This window comes from Alosa sapidissima, chromosome 10 (genome assembly GCF_018492685.1).
Source record: "Alosa sapidissima isolate fAloSap1 chromosome 10, fAloSap1.pri, whole genome shotgun sequence".
NCBI lineage: Eukaryota > Metazoa > Chordata > Actinopteri > Clupeiformes > Clupeidae > Alosa > Alosa sapidissima.
This window is the reverse complement of record NC_055966.1, coordinates 16,015,684-16,030,955: the sequence shown is the minus strand read 5'-3', so window position 1 is coordinate 16,030,955 and position 15,272 is coordinate 16,015,684. Positions and strand designations below refer to the sequence as shown.

Below are 15,272 nucleotides of genomic sequence, written 5' to 3'. Positions count from 1 at the left end.
TCATTCGCTCAGTCATTTTCTCTCTTCCTACTGAAGTACATTTTTAAGAGGTACGCCACTGTGCATTTGTTCACTTGGTTAAAGATGTTGGCATGTCACACTAAGACGTGCCATTGAATCACCTGTGTTCTGAATCAGAAAGCAAATAGGACAGGCAGTGCCTTGGCAGATACCGGACAAACTCCTCATGATGCACCTGCTCTCGGTTCTGTCTTCGGCCCTCGGCCCTCATGTACCTTTTGCGGTGTGCTCAGGTGTAGATCCTCATTGAGGCCGTACTCAATGACCTCCTAGCCCTGTTCAGGCTGTGTGTCCTGGTGTGTTCAGCCGCCTTCGACGTGTGTCAGGATAGACACATGACATGACACTTTCGCTGAGCCGCCTGGATCAGGTAGATGGTAGAAACATATGGATACTGTAGGTCCCAATCAGGGTTGAGAGGTTTTCCGAAATGAGACCTCGCTCCTGAAGTGCCCTTTTCTTCCTTAAAAAGAACAATCTGGTCAGTTTTGAAATGTGAAATAGTCACTGAAATATTTTTACGAGCCTCTTTTTCCATTTCAGACAGTTTTTTTTAAATATATTTTTATTTTATAGCTTTCTTCCACAGTTTATGGGAAACCAGTGCAGAAATAACCCAACTGTGTTCCTGACTGCAAACTCCCCAGTTGTAGATTATGATATTTCACTCCACGAAAATGTGATATGTACATTTAAACAATTTAAACAACAACAGATGACTCAATGCCACTATATAATATGGCAGTAGTCTGGTTGCAAGCACATGCACAGACAAGCTATAAATCTTCCCAACTATGGTATTATTTGTGATAAAGTAAACCAAAGCGGAAAAAACTACTATTCTTATTGACAAGTGAAGATAATTGTTCTTCCACCAAGTGTCTGGCTTATAGCATGTGGCCATTCCAGCATGTGAGCTAGTTAGCAGGTTAGCAGTGCTACCAGCTCATGCCACTGTCACAATCACTTTATAACTAGGGTTTTTGGTATGATAATGAAATCATAGTAGTACTGCCTTGTTAAAAGTATAAAGATTTCTTAATGTGTGACTATGTTGGTATTCTTGAACTATATAAATACTTGTTGCATGTGTGCGTGAGTGAGTGCATGCATGCATGTGTGTGTGTGTGTGTGTGTGTGTGTGTGTGTGTGTGTGTGTGTGTGTGTGTGTGTGTGTGTGTGTGTGTGTGTGTGTGTGTGTGTGTGTGTATGTGTGTGCGTACGTACATGTGTGTGTGAGAGAGAGAGAGAGAGAGAGAGAGAGAGAGAGAGAGGAAGACCACGTGGCTAAGGGGTCTCCTTCTGGTGGGTTTTCCCTCTTTTTTTTTTGGTGGACTGTTTTCGTTCCAGCCCCCCTGGCTCTCTCAGCCCTCCCCACCCCTGGCCTGCTTCCCCCGGCGAGCGAGCGTCGGGTGGCGACGCAGGTCCAGACAAAGAGGGCCTGTATGGCCCCGGCCTGGTAGAACAAGCCTCCTCTAACATCCACTGGGCCCACCTCACAGATGGGGGAAATAACACTGGGCTGAGGCAGGGAGGGCTCCACGGGCAGCGCAGCACAACAACAAGTCGCCCCTACATTCACAAAGTCACTCCCAAGAAAACAAGCCCCACAAGTGTTTTTTTCAGCCCCGTCCCACCGATGGGTTTTTCCACCCGTGGCGATAGGAAAATGAGCGACCTCAGAATAGAAACCGCTGGGTGTGGGGCAAACACCGGCCGGCTGCCTTTTTCCCAGGCTTGGATCTCACTACTTCTGATAAGGTCGGCATGACTGTTATCAGGTGCGTGTGTGTGTGTGTGTGTGTGTGTGTGTGTGTGTGTCGTGCATTGGATGTATAATAGGGAACAGTTGTCCCTGCCTAGGTCTGTCAGCACGCCGCTTTGGTCTTTGATCGTTTCCTCTGGCTGTGACCAGTGGTTAACCCTGTTTGCACAAACTGCATCTGTCTGTCTGTGTGTGTGTGTGTGTGTGTGTGTGTGTGTGTGTGTGTGTGTGTGTGTGTGTGTGTGTGTGGACGGCAAATCAGTGGTTATGAAAGCAGATATGATAATAACCGCTAATGAATGGGAGTCATTTGGAGGTGAAACAGACGGTGGAGAATGTCACGGAGGACCCCTGCTGCTGTGTCCTCGGCTGTCTGCATCAGTGCTTGGCCACCTTCACCTGCATGAAGGACCCCTTGACCGGGCCCTTGGGCTGCCCACACATCTGCCTGTGGCAGCTGCTGATGTGATGGCGGAGGGCTTGTTGCCGTGGCAAGGCCTGTTGGCTGGAAATGGACCTGCCCAAAGCTAATGGCTGTTTGAGTTTGATCAGCGCCAGCGGACCACAGAATAATAAATGAATATTAAGTAGGCTAAGTATTAAGTATAATGTAAATATTAAAGGTGGTGTAAGCCAGAAAAGAGCACGTTTTTTACTGCGCATGCTTCCTCTGAAGCTCACCCCTCTCCACTGGCCACGAGGCCTGGTCATCCTAGCTATCAGAGTCAGGTGACTCGGTCACTCATGAAGGCATGTGGTTTGTCCCGGTAGTCCTCTTGCGTCACAGCCCCTTTCACGGCACTGAGCGGCGGAGCTGAGCAACGAATCCGGCTCTTTTTCCTGTCATTTCATCCCATCCAGGAACAGTGCCAGTTGCTTTTTTCCCCCTCTCTCTCGTCTCTCTTCCTCTGGAGAGCGGAGCCCGGCCTGTGGGGCGAAGCTCAGTTCATTCCCAGCTGTGGGACTTCTTCAATACGGTTCTGACTCATTTCCGAAGACCATTCAGTGTCATTTGCGCAACATCATGTGTGAGAAATCTGTGGAAAACTCTAATGCACTCTCCCTCTCTTCCCCCTTTCTCTCTCTCTCTCTCTCTTCCCCCTTTCTCTCTCTCTTTCTCTCTTCCTCTGTGCTCTGCCTCTCTGTCGCTCTTCTCTTTGTCTGACTCTTAGGAGCCACTCCCTGAAGCCCGCACCATGAAAACAGCTGAGAAATAAGCACAAGCAGCACAGGTAAGACACTTCTGATCGAGAAAGCGTGCACACACATACATACACACACACACACACACACACACACACACACACACACACACACACAAACACATACATACACACACACACACACACACACACACACACAAACACATACATACACACACACACACACACACACACACACACACACACACACACATACATATTCACTCATACACACAGACATAAACACACTTAGTGTAGAAGTGCCTCCGTGGAGACTGAGATCTAAATCGCAGGTGTCGTTTGAGATCCCTGCAGATGGTGGTGAATGTCTGTTCCAGCTTTTATATTGCATGTTTTATGATCATTTCTGTCAAAAGGCATCAATAGTGTTCTTATGAATGCACCATATGTCCTCCAGAGAGAGAGGAGGGGGTTGAGGGAAACATAGAGAGAGAGAAGATGGGGGGGGGGATTGAGGGAAACAGAGAGAGAGATAGAGGGGGGGGGGGGTCGAGCAGAGAGAGAAAGAGAAAAAGTAGAGGGGGGGATTTGAGGGAAACAGAGAGAGGCAAAGATCTGGGAGGCGTCGGAGCTGCAAGGGGAAAAGTAAGGCTTGTCTTTCTTCCCATGACAAGAGGGAGCGGGCGAGATCACACGTGTATCCGTGTGTGGCAACTCTCCCGTCAGTCATCCCAACAGAGCCTGTGTTGTCTCACAGCCTTAGTGGGGAGACAGAAAACAAAGGAGACTGTGCATGAGTGTGTGTATGTGAGTGTTGTGGACGGTAGTGTGAATTCCACTTCCAGGGATGTTACAGTATGGGGAGGTGTGTGTGTGTGTGTGTGTGTGTGTGTGTGTGTGTGTGTGTGTGTTGATGCGTTGGTGGGGGGTGGGGGGGCTTCAGGGGCTCCTAAGAGCTGGCTGCTGCCTGACACAAAGATCACATTCTCCCCTGACACAATGTGACCAGTGGCAACAGGGCAACACAATGCCCTTCCGCACAAAACAGAGCTGAAGGTTACTACGAACAACACACTCATTCAGCATGGTTGATAGAGAGAGAGACAGAGAGAGAGAGAGAGAGAGAGAGAGAGAGAGAGAGAGAGAGAGAGAGAGAGAGACAGAGACAGAGACAGAGACAGAGACAGAGACAGAGACAGAGACAGAGAGAAGAGAGAGACTGCATGTGAAAAAGCAGGAGATATGGGAAGTTGACGCAAACAAGTAAGCGATGGACATGAAGATCTTGAGAGGGAGAAGTGGAGAAGGAGTGAAAGAGTAGTCATAAGAGAATAAAGTCCCCCCCCCCCCCACTACTGTTGATACACACACACACACACACACACATGTCTGCTCCACATTTGAGCTCAGATCTTTCTCCCGCGCACTTGCCGAGAGACTGTAAAGGAGAAAAACGACCATTTCCTCCCACACTTCTCTCAGGAGCCAGCCGACTGTGTGTGTGTGTGTGTGTGTGTGTGTGTGTGTGTGTGTGTGTGTGTGTGTGTTTATCATATTCCAGATTATAATACACAACACACACATAGTATAATATACACACACGCACACACACTGTAGACATACACACTGTATACACACACGCACACACACTGTAGACATACACACTGTATACACTCACACAACAGAGATAAAAAGACACACATGTCACACGCCAGTACTCAGTATGAATGATTACTCCTGTGATTCATAGCCGTGTGAGTGTCAGTGCTGCTCTGCTGTTGTGTCATCTTATATCTTACACTGTTGCTGTTCTCTCCATGGGTATTTTTTGTTTATTAAGGAGAGGCATGTCTTTTACAATTAAAAAGAAAAGGTTCCTCATACAGTAGTTGCTGAAACTGCATGCATATTTTGCATATCACAAGTTCACTAGTTAGTGTTCTTGTGGGCCTTCTGAGCTCTGCTTGTAGGTAAGAATCATTTTCTCTGCATTTTCTTAGTTCTCTCATTTCCTTTCCCTCTCACTCTTGTTACTCTTTCTATATCTTTTTTTGCTATCTCTCTTTACTTCTGTCTAAATTGCCGCATTTCTCTTTTCTCTTTCTATCGGCCCTTTTGTCTTGTCTCTCTCTCTCTCTCTCTCTCTCTCTCTATTTCTCTCTCTCTCTCTCTCTCTCTCTGATTATTCTTCTCTAGAGCTCTGCGTTTGTAGTTTCCTCCTGTGTTCCTTTGTATCTCCGTACCGTCCTTCCAGAAACACCGCTGGAGTGAAATGAACCATTTTTATGGGCTCAATACTGGCTAACAGTTAAATCTCTGAAGTTAGCATGGACGTTAGACAGAGGGAAAACTAGTCTACTGAAAACTATGTGTGATGCTGTTGTTCTCCTAATGGAAGTTGATAAGCCCATCAAAGTCACAGGCGGGCGGAAAAAAATAAAAACGTTCTTCTAAACACAGAAAGCAGAGAATTATGATTCCACAGCAAGTCTGACTTTCACATTCTCGTCTGGACCTTTCCAGACGGTTCATCTTGTTATCACAGAAAGCAAGAATCATGATTCCACAGAAAAGTGATTCCATTGGAAAGTGACTTTCACATTCTGGTCTGGACGTTTACAGGCGGTTTGTTTCAAGTGGTTGCTTCCTGCCACTTCCCCCTCTGACGGGGAGAAAACCAGGTGAACATCAATGGAAGACTGTGTTTCCACTACCGTTCTCTCCGCCAGCGTGCAGGAGTGGGCGAAGGCCATCGAGCGCCTGGTGCCCTCCGCTGGAGTCCGTTTTCTGGGAAAGCCCCGTCCAGAGTGTGTTTGCTTGCGAGGTGGCCGTTTCGCCACGTTACATCACTGCCTCTGCCTCTGTTTGCTCTGAAGGCACAGCGTGACAGTGTGCCCCAGAAACGTGGGGGATTTCCTTCTCTCCCTCTCCCTCTCCCTCTCTCTTTCTCTCTCTCTCTCCCTCTCCCTTACTCTTTCTCTCTCCTCTCTCTCTCTCTCTCTCTCTCCCGCTCCCTCTCTCTTTCTCTCTCCCTCTCTCTCTCTCTCCCTCTCTCTCTCTCTCCCTCTCCCTCTCCTCTATCTCTCTTTCCCTCTCCTCTATCTCTCTTTCCCTCTCTTCTATCTCTCTTTCCCTCTCTCTCTCCCTCGCTTTCTCTTTTTCTCTCTCTTTCTCCCTCACTTTCTCTCCAATTCCCCTTCTCTACCTTATCTACCCCTCCCTATCACCCTCCTTTTCTCTTTCTTTCCCTCTCTCTGTCTGTTTTTCTCTTTGTGTGCTCGCTCTTTCCTGCCTTCACTCTCTCTCCCTCTCCCTATCTATCTCTCCCTCCCTCTCTCTCTCTCTCTCTCTCTCTCTCTCTCTCTCTCTCTCTCTCTCTTCTCTCTCTCCTTCTCTCTCTCTCATTCCTCTCCCTAATCTGTCCCTCCCTCTCTCTCACCCGTCTGTGACTGTGATGTCTCAAAGTCCTCTGACAGGTTGTGCGTGCTTCACGGATTCCCCTGATAGTCACTCCTGTGACTCGGGCAGCCCTGGAAGGATGACTCGGTGTGAGCTCCCGCAGACTCTGAGCAGCGGTTTGAGTGTTTTGACGCCGGCCGGGCACGGTCAGTCTGCTCGAGGGAACCGTGTGCCACACCAGCCTGGCTATTTGTTCACCCTCACAACTTCAAAAGAGTGGCTTTTAAAAAAGGAAGGAAAAGACAGGAAAGGAAAATGTCCCTGTTGCGGCCCTCTACTGCCAGTGCACCCTGTGCAGATCAGCGCTTTTAAAAGGTGCGTTGCTTAATCAGCTCAGCTCTCTAAGGGTGAATCCAAGGTGATTCCTGCCTGTTCCTCCCCTGCTGTCACACATGCCGGCCATGACGGGGCACAGTGGCCGCTTTGTCATGTCCATTTCTGAGGGGCCGCAGTGAATCCTGCACTTTCCCTCGCATTTTTCTTTCGGACTGGCCACAGATTGCCCATAAGCCCCTTTGGCGCAGCGCCAAGCGTCATTCCCCAACGCATCGAACACTCAAGCACTGTCTTTTCAGTGTGGTGAGTCGCCGTCCAAGCACAAGAGAGCCCGTTGACTGTGCTGACGGTGGATGAATGGGAGGGAGGGATGGAGGGAGAGAGGGAGGGAGGGATGGATGGAGGAAAAGAGAGCGAGGGGGAGAGAGAGAGATGTAGAAGGGGTTCCTCCCTCTTGTGTAATGCCAGCTGTGATCTGTTAGAGTCCAGCGGGACTGGACCATATGCAGCTTTTCGCTTCGGAGGAACTCGGACGACTCAGAGTCATTTGTTTGCATCTTCATAACTGAGGAATAAGGAGATGTGTGTCCAGCAGAGAGGGCAGGGTTAGTGGAATGCAGGGCTTCCTGCTCCATGTGTTTGACTAATGTGTTTTTAAGTGAGATTCAACCGGCCCTGCCTGATCAGCGCGGGGAGGGGCCTGGTGATGTCACTGGCCAGATATGGGACTCTGGTTTCAGTGGTGGAGGAGGAACAGCAGGGATTAACGCATCATGCATGAGGTCATCAGAAAGAGTGTGTGTGTGTGTGTGTGATGTGTGTTTGTGTGTGTTAATGTATGTGTTTATGTGTGTGTGAGAGAGAAAGAGAGAGAGTGTGTGTGTGTGTGTGTGTGTGTGTGTGTGTGTGTGTGTGTGTGCGCGCGAGGGAGCGAGCCTGGGTTAGAATCCACTGGGACAGACCACATCTTTCTTTCCTGATGGACTAAACATGAGCATGTGGATGGGTTTGGGAGAGGCGGGTGTTTTTATTGAAACAAAGGCAGCCACACTAGCAGCAGTGGGCTCTCTGCCCCCATAATGCCCTATACAAATCTAGAAGACCCCCTATAATTAGGAATGGGGGTCTTCTAGGTGTTTCTTCCAGAGTCGCAATTGATACATTTGTATAACTCTCCATGTTGTTCTTCTCTCTGCATTTTGTCCATTTCTCTAACATTCATGCCATATCCTCCCCCTTTTTCTTTCTCTCTCTTTCCTGTCGCTCTCTTACCGACTCTCTCTCTCTCTCTCTCTCTCTCTCTCTCTCTCTCTCAAATACACCCACTCGTATACAAACATTCATATCCGCTGTGTGTCTCAGTAGCTCTCATTCCCCTGGAGAGCAGGACTTTACGCGGTAATAGGCAGGTAATGCAAATTTCTCTCTAACACACGGACTGGTACCATTCAGGCGTTGTTACACTCTATGTTCGTATGGTTGTCACAAAAGTGTAGACAAGGATCAGGTTCTACTGTTACTTTCTTTCTTAGAAGTCTTCCTGTTATGTGTTTGTATGACAGTGAGTGTGAGTGAGTGAGTGAGTGAGTGGGTAAAGGTGTGTGTGTGTGTGTGTGTGTGTGTGTGTGTGTGTGTAGGCTTGTGTTAGACCCCGGCATTTGAACTGGACCAGATAACAATGTTTGCAGTGCACTCACACATGTTAGATATTTGAGTACGCTGTGACCGTACAATCACCTCATAATGACCATTCAGCGGACGGCCGCACTTAACCTCTCTAGTCGTCATGATTGAAAATGGTTGCAGGTTATCCGTGGTGTGTTTTGTCAGGTAGGCGATGTTGGAGTAAATATTTGTGTGTGTAGGCACCAGAGAGCCAGATTAGGTGGCAATCAGAGAGTGGAGCAGTCCTTTAGGAATGTGTGAATCACAACCTTCCACTCTCACTTGGGTGTAAATCATGTCTGGGACTGTAAGGTTTTCACTATGGCTGCCTTTGATCCAACACGTGTGTGTGTGTGTGTGTGTGTGTGTGTGTGTGTGTTTCTGTGTCTGTCTGTGTCTGTGTGTTTGTGTAGGTTGTTGGAGGAATCCACTGCCTCAGTGAGACTAATTGGAAACTAGCCAACACAGACATGGTGACACTTTAGGAGAATGACTGAATGTGATCATACATGGGGCCACTTTCTGAGCCACCTCATAACTGGTTCCATGAGTTCTGATTGCATTAACATTTTTTTTTTTTTATCAAAAGTGACTTAAAAAATGAGGATTAACTAGTTTGGAAGATCATGAAAAAGCGCCTACTGGTGATTAAAGTTCCCCATAAAACAATTGTGGCCCAATATCAATGAGAATGTGCCAGAACAGCAGTTCTTAGGAACACTGCCCAGCAATATTGCTCAAATAGTAGCCTTGTGTATCATCAGCCTAATCCGACAATAGACTTCACTTGGGCAATTTGGCATGTCTGATAGTCCAAGGCACACACACACACACACACACACACACACACACACACACACACACACACACACACACACAATCACAGCTAAAGGAGCACCAACATAGTGAACAAATGCAACTTTTTGGCTGTTAGGTGGCATTGTGATGTCTAAAGCACTCTTTTGCTCTCTCTCAGTTTCTCTCACACACACACACGCATACACACTCATACACACACACAAGTACACACTTACTTTCACACTGGTCCACACATGTACACACACACACACACACACACACACACACACACATACACACAGAGCTCTCTTCCTGGTGTGTGGGCGTTTTATGCCTCTCTGCGCTGCGGCACTGTGAATGCCAGCGGAGAGATGATTGACAGTTGTATGATTGCGGAGGCGAGCGCGTCTCGGCACACTGGCACCTGATTGGCTAATTTGCTCGGCTTAGCATGAATGGGAAAAGAACTGCTTCTCATTCAGGTCCTAACTTACAGTAGCAAGACGCTCTTTTACTAACAGAGCTGCGGCTTCAATGATTCAGCCTTGCCTCGGACTTTGTGTCCAGGACTACTCAAACATGGATGGCAGGAGGTATGTTTTACTGACGTGTTTTCTTTGCCTTTCCCTTTTTTCTTGTTTGTTTGTTAATTGTTCTTGTTTTCCCCTGCGTGTGCGTCTTGGCAAAGCTGGTGTTACTCGTAAGTTGAGTGGGAAAATATTTGTGACGTCCTCGAGGAGTGACACACATGCGGCTTTTTGGCCTGACGAAAGAAAATCTCTCGTCTTGTCTCGTCTCGCCAGGGAAACTGAAAGTTGTGGAGTGAAACAAAGCAAAAGAGCTTGAGAAACAGAAATCGATCTCCGGTGTGCAGCAGTGTCTGACTGGTGGCTGACGCTGGAAAGAAGTTGATCTGTTGTCCAGTTGCTTACTTCCCTAATGTTACAGAGAGGCAGGGAGTGTTGCCATCACTTCTTATCAAATGTCTCAAACATTCTCAGCTTGCTTCTTGCACGTTTCAGACTTTCTTGGGGAGAAATGTACAAAGCTCTTCTCTCTGCCGTCATTTTATTGCAGAGTAGGCTACCTCTCTAAACTCCTGCAAGTTAACACACACACACATGCACACATGCGTGACAGCAGGAACCGATGGTTACTTCTCTGGCTGGCAGTTTCCTGACAGGTTCTGTGTGTGTGTGTGTGTGTGTGTGTGTGTGTTAGTGTGTGTGTGTTAGTGTGTGTATGTGTCGGTGTGTGTGTCGGGTGTGTGTGGGTGTAGATGCAGCTGTCGGACCGGCATCAGCCCCCCTGTACCATCTGCTTTCAGCTCTAGTGCTTAAAAGGAATCGCTCGGACGTTTTTTTTACCGACGACAGCCCACGGTACAGGGAAAGAATCTGTCTTTATGGCTTTCCACCCCTCAGCTGCAAATCTGGTTAGCCTCATCGAGCCTCATAGAGAGCGAGGGGGGAAGAAAGTCTCCAGGTTGGACTTCTCTGCCTGTGTCTGCTGTGCGAGGCATTTTCTCTGTATATATAGATATATTGCCTATATCTGTGCCTTGTTTCCTTGGCGTCCTCCGCAGTGCTTGTTCTCTCTCTCTCGTTTATCTAAATTAAATGTCATTGGGGGATTTTGCGAGGCTTTTTGGAAAGCCGTGCGGTTTGGGTCTTAAAATGGGGCATCTCTCTTTCTCTCTCTCTCTCTCTCTCGCTCCCGGTTGGTAATTCAATTACACTCTCACTCTCCTGATGACGAGGGGAGCAGCAGAATATCTGAGCTTGCGGTTTTGAGTCAGAGTCAACTCCCTCACATCTTCGTCTCACTCTGGAATGTGTGTGTGTGTGAGTGTGTGTGTGTGTGTGTGTGTGTGTGTGTGTGTGTGTGTGTGTGTGTGCGTGCGCGTGTGTGTGTGTGTGTGTGAGAGAGAGTGTGAGAGAGAGTGTGAGAGAGAGTGTGAGAGAGAGTGTGAGAGAGAGTGTGAGTGTGTGTGTGTGTGTGTGTGTGTGTGTGTGTGTGTGTGTGTGTGTGTGTGTGTACGTGTGTGTGTGTGTGTGTGTGTGTGTGAGAGAGAGTGTGAGAGAGAGTGTGAGAGAGAGTGTGTGTGAGTGTGTGTAAGTGTGTGTGAGTGTGTGTAAGTGTGTGTAAGTGTGTGTAAGTGTGTGTAAGTGTGTGTTAGTGTGTGTGAGTGTGTGTGAGTGTGTGTGAGAGTGTGTGTGTGAGTGTGTGTGTCTGTGTGCCATGGAATGTAGGTTTCAAGCAGTAAAGTGTGTGCATTTGCACTCGTGTGTGAAGCTCTGTGGTGCCTGTGTATGTTCCTGGGGGTCTGGGTGTGTGACAAGTGTATCTGTAGGGCTCTCCTCATTACAGAAGTGGTGGTAAGTGGTTTAGTGTGTGAAGACTTATGAGGTGTGATAATGTCAGCTTAGACCATGTGAAAGTCATATAGCCAGTACTGTATACCAGGGGGCCTCTTGTCCAAGGCATCACTTGTGAAACTCAGTTTAATGGAGCTTCCTGCCCTTCACTAGCCTCAGCTGGGCCTTGTGGTAAGACCTGTCATGTGGATGCTTCTGATTAGAATTTAAGATGAGTGTTAAGATCAATGCTTTGTCAAGATTAGATTTTTAAGGCTGGTTCTTAAAGATAAACCTACATTATGCGCTTTGCCAGCAATGGCTGTTTCTTTGGCATAGAGGTCATACCAATGTGGAGTGCTAGTTTAATCCTGCATCAGTGCCGTCATTACTCTTGAGTCTTGTAAAGGTACTTGTCAGCCAGTAATTAAAAAGGGATAAGGTGTGCTTTACGCACTTCCAGCTATTTTCTTTTGACAGAACTCATACAGAGACCGTGATTGCACAATGTGTGATGTGCTGTCAGCCTTATGCTTGGTCTGCTGTGAAGCACCTCCCTGTCTCTCAGTAGCAGTGTTACGGATCAGGGCTTTGTTCTGTTAATGGCCTGTCTCAGTCTAGAACATAGTCATGGAGCATAGTGAGAACCCCTCTGACCTAATGAACTTGTGTGTTTGTGTGTGTGTGGAAGAGTGGTGGTTCTATTTGTGTGTGTGTGTGTGTGTGTGTATGACTTGTGTGTTTGTTGGGAGTGCCGGAACTTTGACTCTTTTCTTAATATTTTTTTATAGTATTATTGATTTATTTGGCTGACACTTTTATTCAAAAGCAACTTGCAGACATCAATTATTACTGGGCCAGTCTCATCGGAGAAACTTAGGGTTAAGTGCCTTGCTCAAGGGCACAGCAATGGCGGCCAGGAAACAAACATACAACTTGTCTGGCCACTGCATGCTAGGCCAGCTCCTTAGCCACTACCCTACACTGCTGTCCATGTACACTACACTACTACTGTATGTGTAGAGCTTTAGCATGGCTCAATGCTCTGGGTTTCTTTTGTGTGTTGGAGAAGCATTGAGCATCTCTGCATGAGGATGCATACTGAATTTGGTGTCCACTTCACTTGAGCTTCAGGAAACAGCTGCTGAGAGTGTACTGAGCCCAGAGTGAGACTGTGAGATTTAGCTTTTGTGATTTGTGCTCATGTACTGAGCCTTTTCTGTGGTGAAAGTACTGTATTTACATGTATGTCGTGTGGGGAGTTGTAATGTTGGCACTATACGTGCACAAAGATTGTGCAAATTTCCATTTGACAACAGGCTTAACTGGGGTTAATTTGACAACAGGGGTTCATCTTTGCTTTCAAAATGGTATGCTTTGTTGAGTTGAGTGAGGCTGTTGAGTTTGGGCTTATCTTTGTGTTAGAAGTGCTGGAGGTTCTGTTGAGATGCCTCAGAGATTCAGTTAGTCTGTTGATGTTTATGCATCTGATGTGCTGTGCTGTGCCTTGCGTGGCAACTGTGAAGGCGACAGCGTCAGCGCTGGCACGAGCGGAGAGGAAACCGGCAGGTAGCGGCCCTGTGGGTTGTGAGGCGTGCGGCCCACGTGCGGAGGTCAGCCTGTTCCCCTCACTTCCTCCTCGCGACATGAGCCCCGCGCCCGGAGAGGATGCTGGGAGGACCGAATTAGACCTCCGGCTCACCCTCCATCTGCCGCCACTGTGGACTGTTGCCATGGGAACCAGTGCCAGGCTGCCACAAGCGCCTGGCAAGAGGGAAGAGAGAGACAGTGCCGGAATGTTCCAGGGGGGTTGTTTCTGCTCCAGGTGCACTCTTTTAAGTCGATGTTTCTATCATGCGGCAGTTTGGCTTTCTCATTTAATTATCCTGGAAGACTCTCTGTTATGGTGAATTGTTTCCTTGGGCTGTGGTGGTTTTCTATCAACTGTGCATACTACCCCTGTCAATGCTGTCTTTTTCTAGTCACAGATACAATTTTTGTCATCAGAAATGATCAGTCTGACTAATGAAAATAGGTTTCTGTGAATCAACAGTAATTCCTAATAATAGCAGTAACTCCAGATCAGTAATCTAAGGGTAACACAGCATCACCAGAAATTTGAGTGGATGTGTAAAGTAGGCCACTTCACCTAGGGAAAAGGGCATGATTTGGGCCATGGCTATTTGTCCCCGCCACCCGGTGTCCATATGCCCTCGTTTTCAGCAGTGACACTGCTCTTGTTCCATAGTGACCTCCGCACAACATGTTCTCCCATCACATTACAAGGATCAGTTCACCTGGAAACCTCCCGAAACGTGACACGGACTCGGATTGAAAAGCAGGGTATTTATACCAGGGTGGGAGTAGCAAGCAGAGAGCAGAATATTGAGCTTGGCCCGCAGCAAGAGGTACACACTCCAAAACCTGACAAACTGAGCTGTGGCAGCCAAGCCTAGTGCTGGGGGGTTGTGAGTAAAATCTTATTTTTGTTGATTGCCTGTGCTTAAGGTGAAAGTAATTCTTTTGACATTGCCATTACATTATATTTGCCATTGTATTCTTGTAGAGTGTAGATAATCCACTGTCATCATCATCGTAGCTGCATTGTAAACATAGCCTGTATGTCAGTGGCTGTGTACAGTGAGAGTTGTGTTTCTGGTTACTTTGTTGCCCCTCTGTTCTAGCTCCAGGACTCGGTCTGGGCGAGGGGTAAAAGAGCAGCCTAAGTAAAGCAGGTAGCACTGGGGCTTTGGAACCGGCGAAGTAAAGCCCTTGCTTTGATCTGTGCCCCTTGAGTTGGCACTTGCCAACTTCCCCAGTCTCACAGCCGTCACCTCATATGCCCCCAGAGTATGTTGTGTGTGTGTGTGTGTGTGTGTGTGTGTGTGTGTGTGTGTGTGTGTGTGTGTGTGTGTGTGTGTGTGGTTTGTTGTCTCTTCATGCCCTTGCAGTTGATACCAAATTAGCCTTCAGTTTGCTCAAATACTTTCAGTTCTCACAAGAATGTTGCCTAATCATAGCAGGAATATACACGTTGAAAAGGCGTTTTTGTTTTTCTTTCGCTGTGCCACATTGTGACTCATGCCTCCGCCACATGTCCCCACATGTGCCAACCAAACCTTGTTAAAGCACTCGCTATGCATTCTACAGTTGCCATGTTTCGTTCCAAAGACAATACAGTAGCCCACTAAAAGTACTGTCCAGAAACGTTATAACTGTTCATGGCCTACCTGAAAGATTAGCATCAAAACATTGCACCTTTTATGTTACTAAGTAGGTGATGGTGTTGCTATTATAGTGGAATATGTGATTTACTTACCTCTATGTTGATTATTGTGGTTCATCTGAATGACAGTGATTATGCTTAACAAGGAGAGGAAGGGAGGGAGCTAAGAAAGGGATAGAGAGAGAATGAAAGAGAGGAAACCAAATAAGGGAAAGAAAGAGAGCTTCCCCTAGTTTTCCCAGATGCCCAGAACATCATTTGTTTTTCCTGCTGACTTTGCACCCCCTCGGTCTTTCCACCACACACACACACACACAGACACACAGACACACACACACACACACACACTCACACACACACACAGACACACAGGTGCAGCCTAAACATATCCTTTTGCCTTCTTAGTCTTACAGTATGAGTGTACCACTTCAATCTGCTGTTGATTACAGAAGGATTTATAGTCCTGTACTTTAAACCAGATGCACATGACTCATTTCAACACAATACATCATGATATACAACAGCGAAACACACCCGGTGAT

At 47.4% G+C, this 15,272-nt stretch overlaps 1 protein-coding gene across 3 annotated transcripts in view; it reads left to right on the top strand.

Moving 5' to 3' along the window:
• Positions 1-15,272, top strand: part of LOC121721536 (transcription factor HIVEP3) — a 79,036-nt gene that overhangs the window by 40,790 nt on the left and 22,974 nt on the right. For 2 of the 3 annotated variants that reach the window (XM_042108557.1, XM_042108559.1), the window contains one exon: positions 2,959-3,018. The gene's annotated coding sequence lies outside the window, so the exon portion shown is untranslated. Of the gene's footprint in view, positions 1-2,958; positions 3,019-9,616; positions 9,741-15,272 lie in introns of those variants that run through there. The other variant, XM_042108560.1, reaches the window with a different exon arrangement.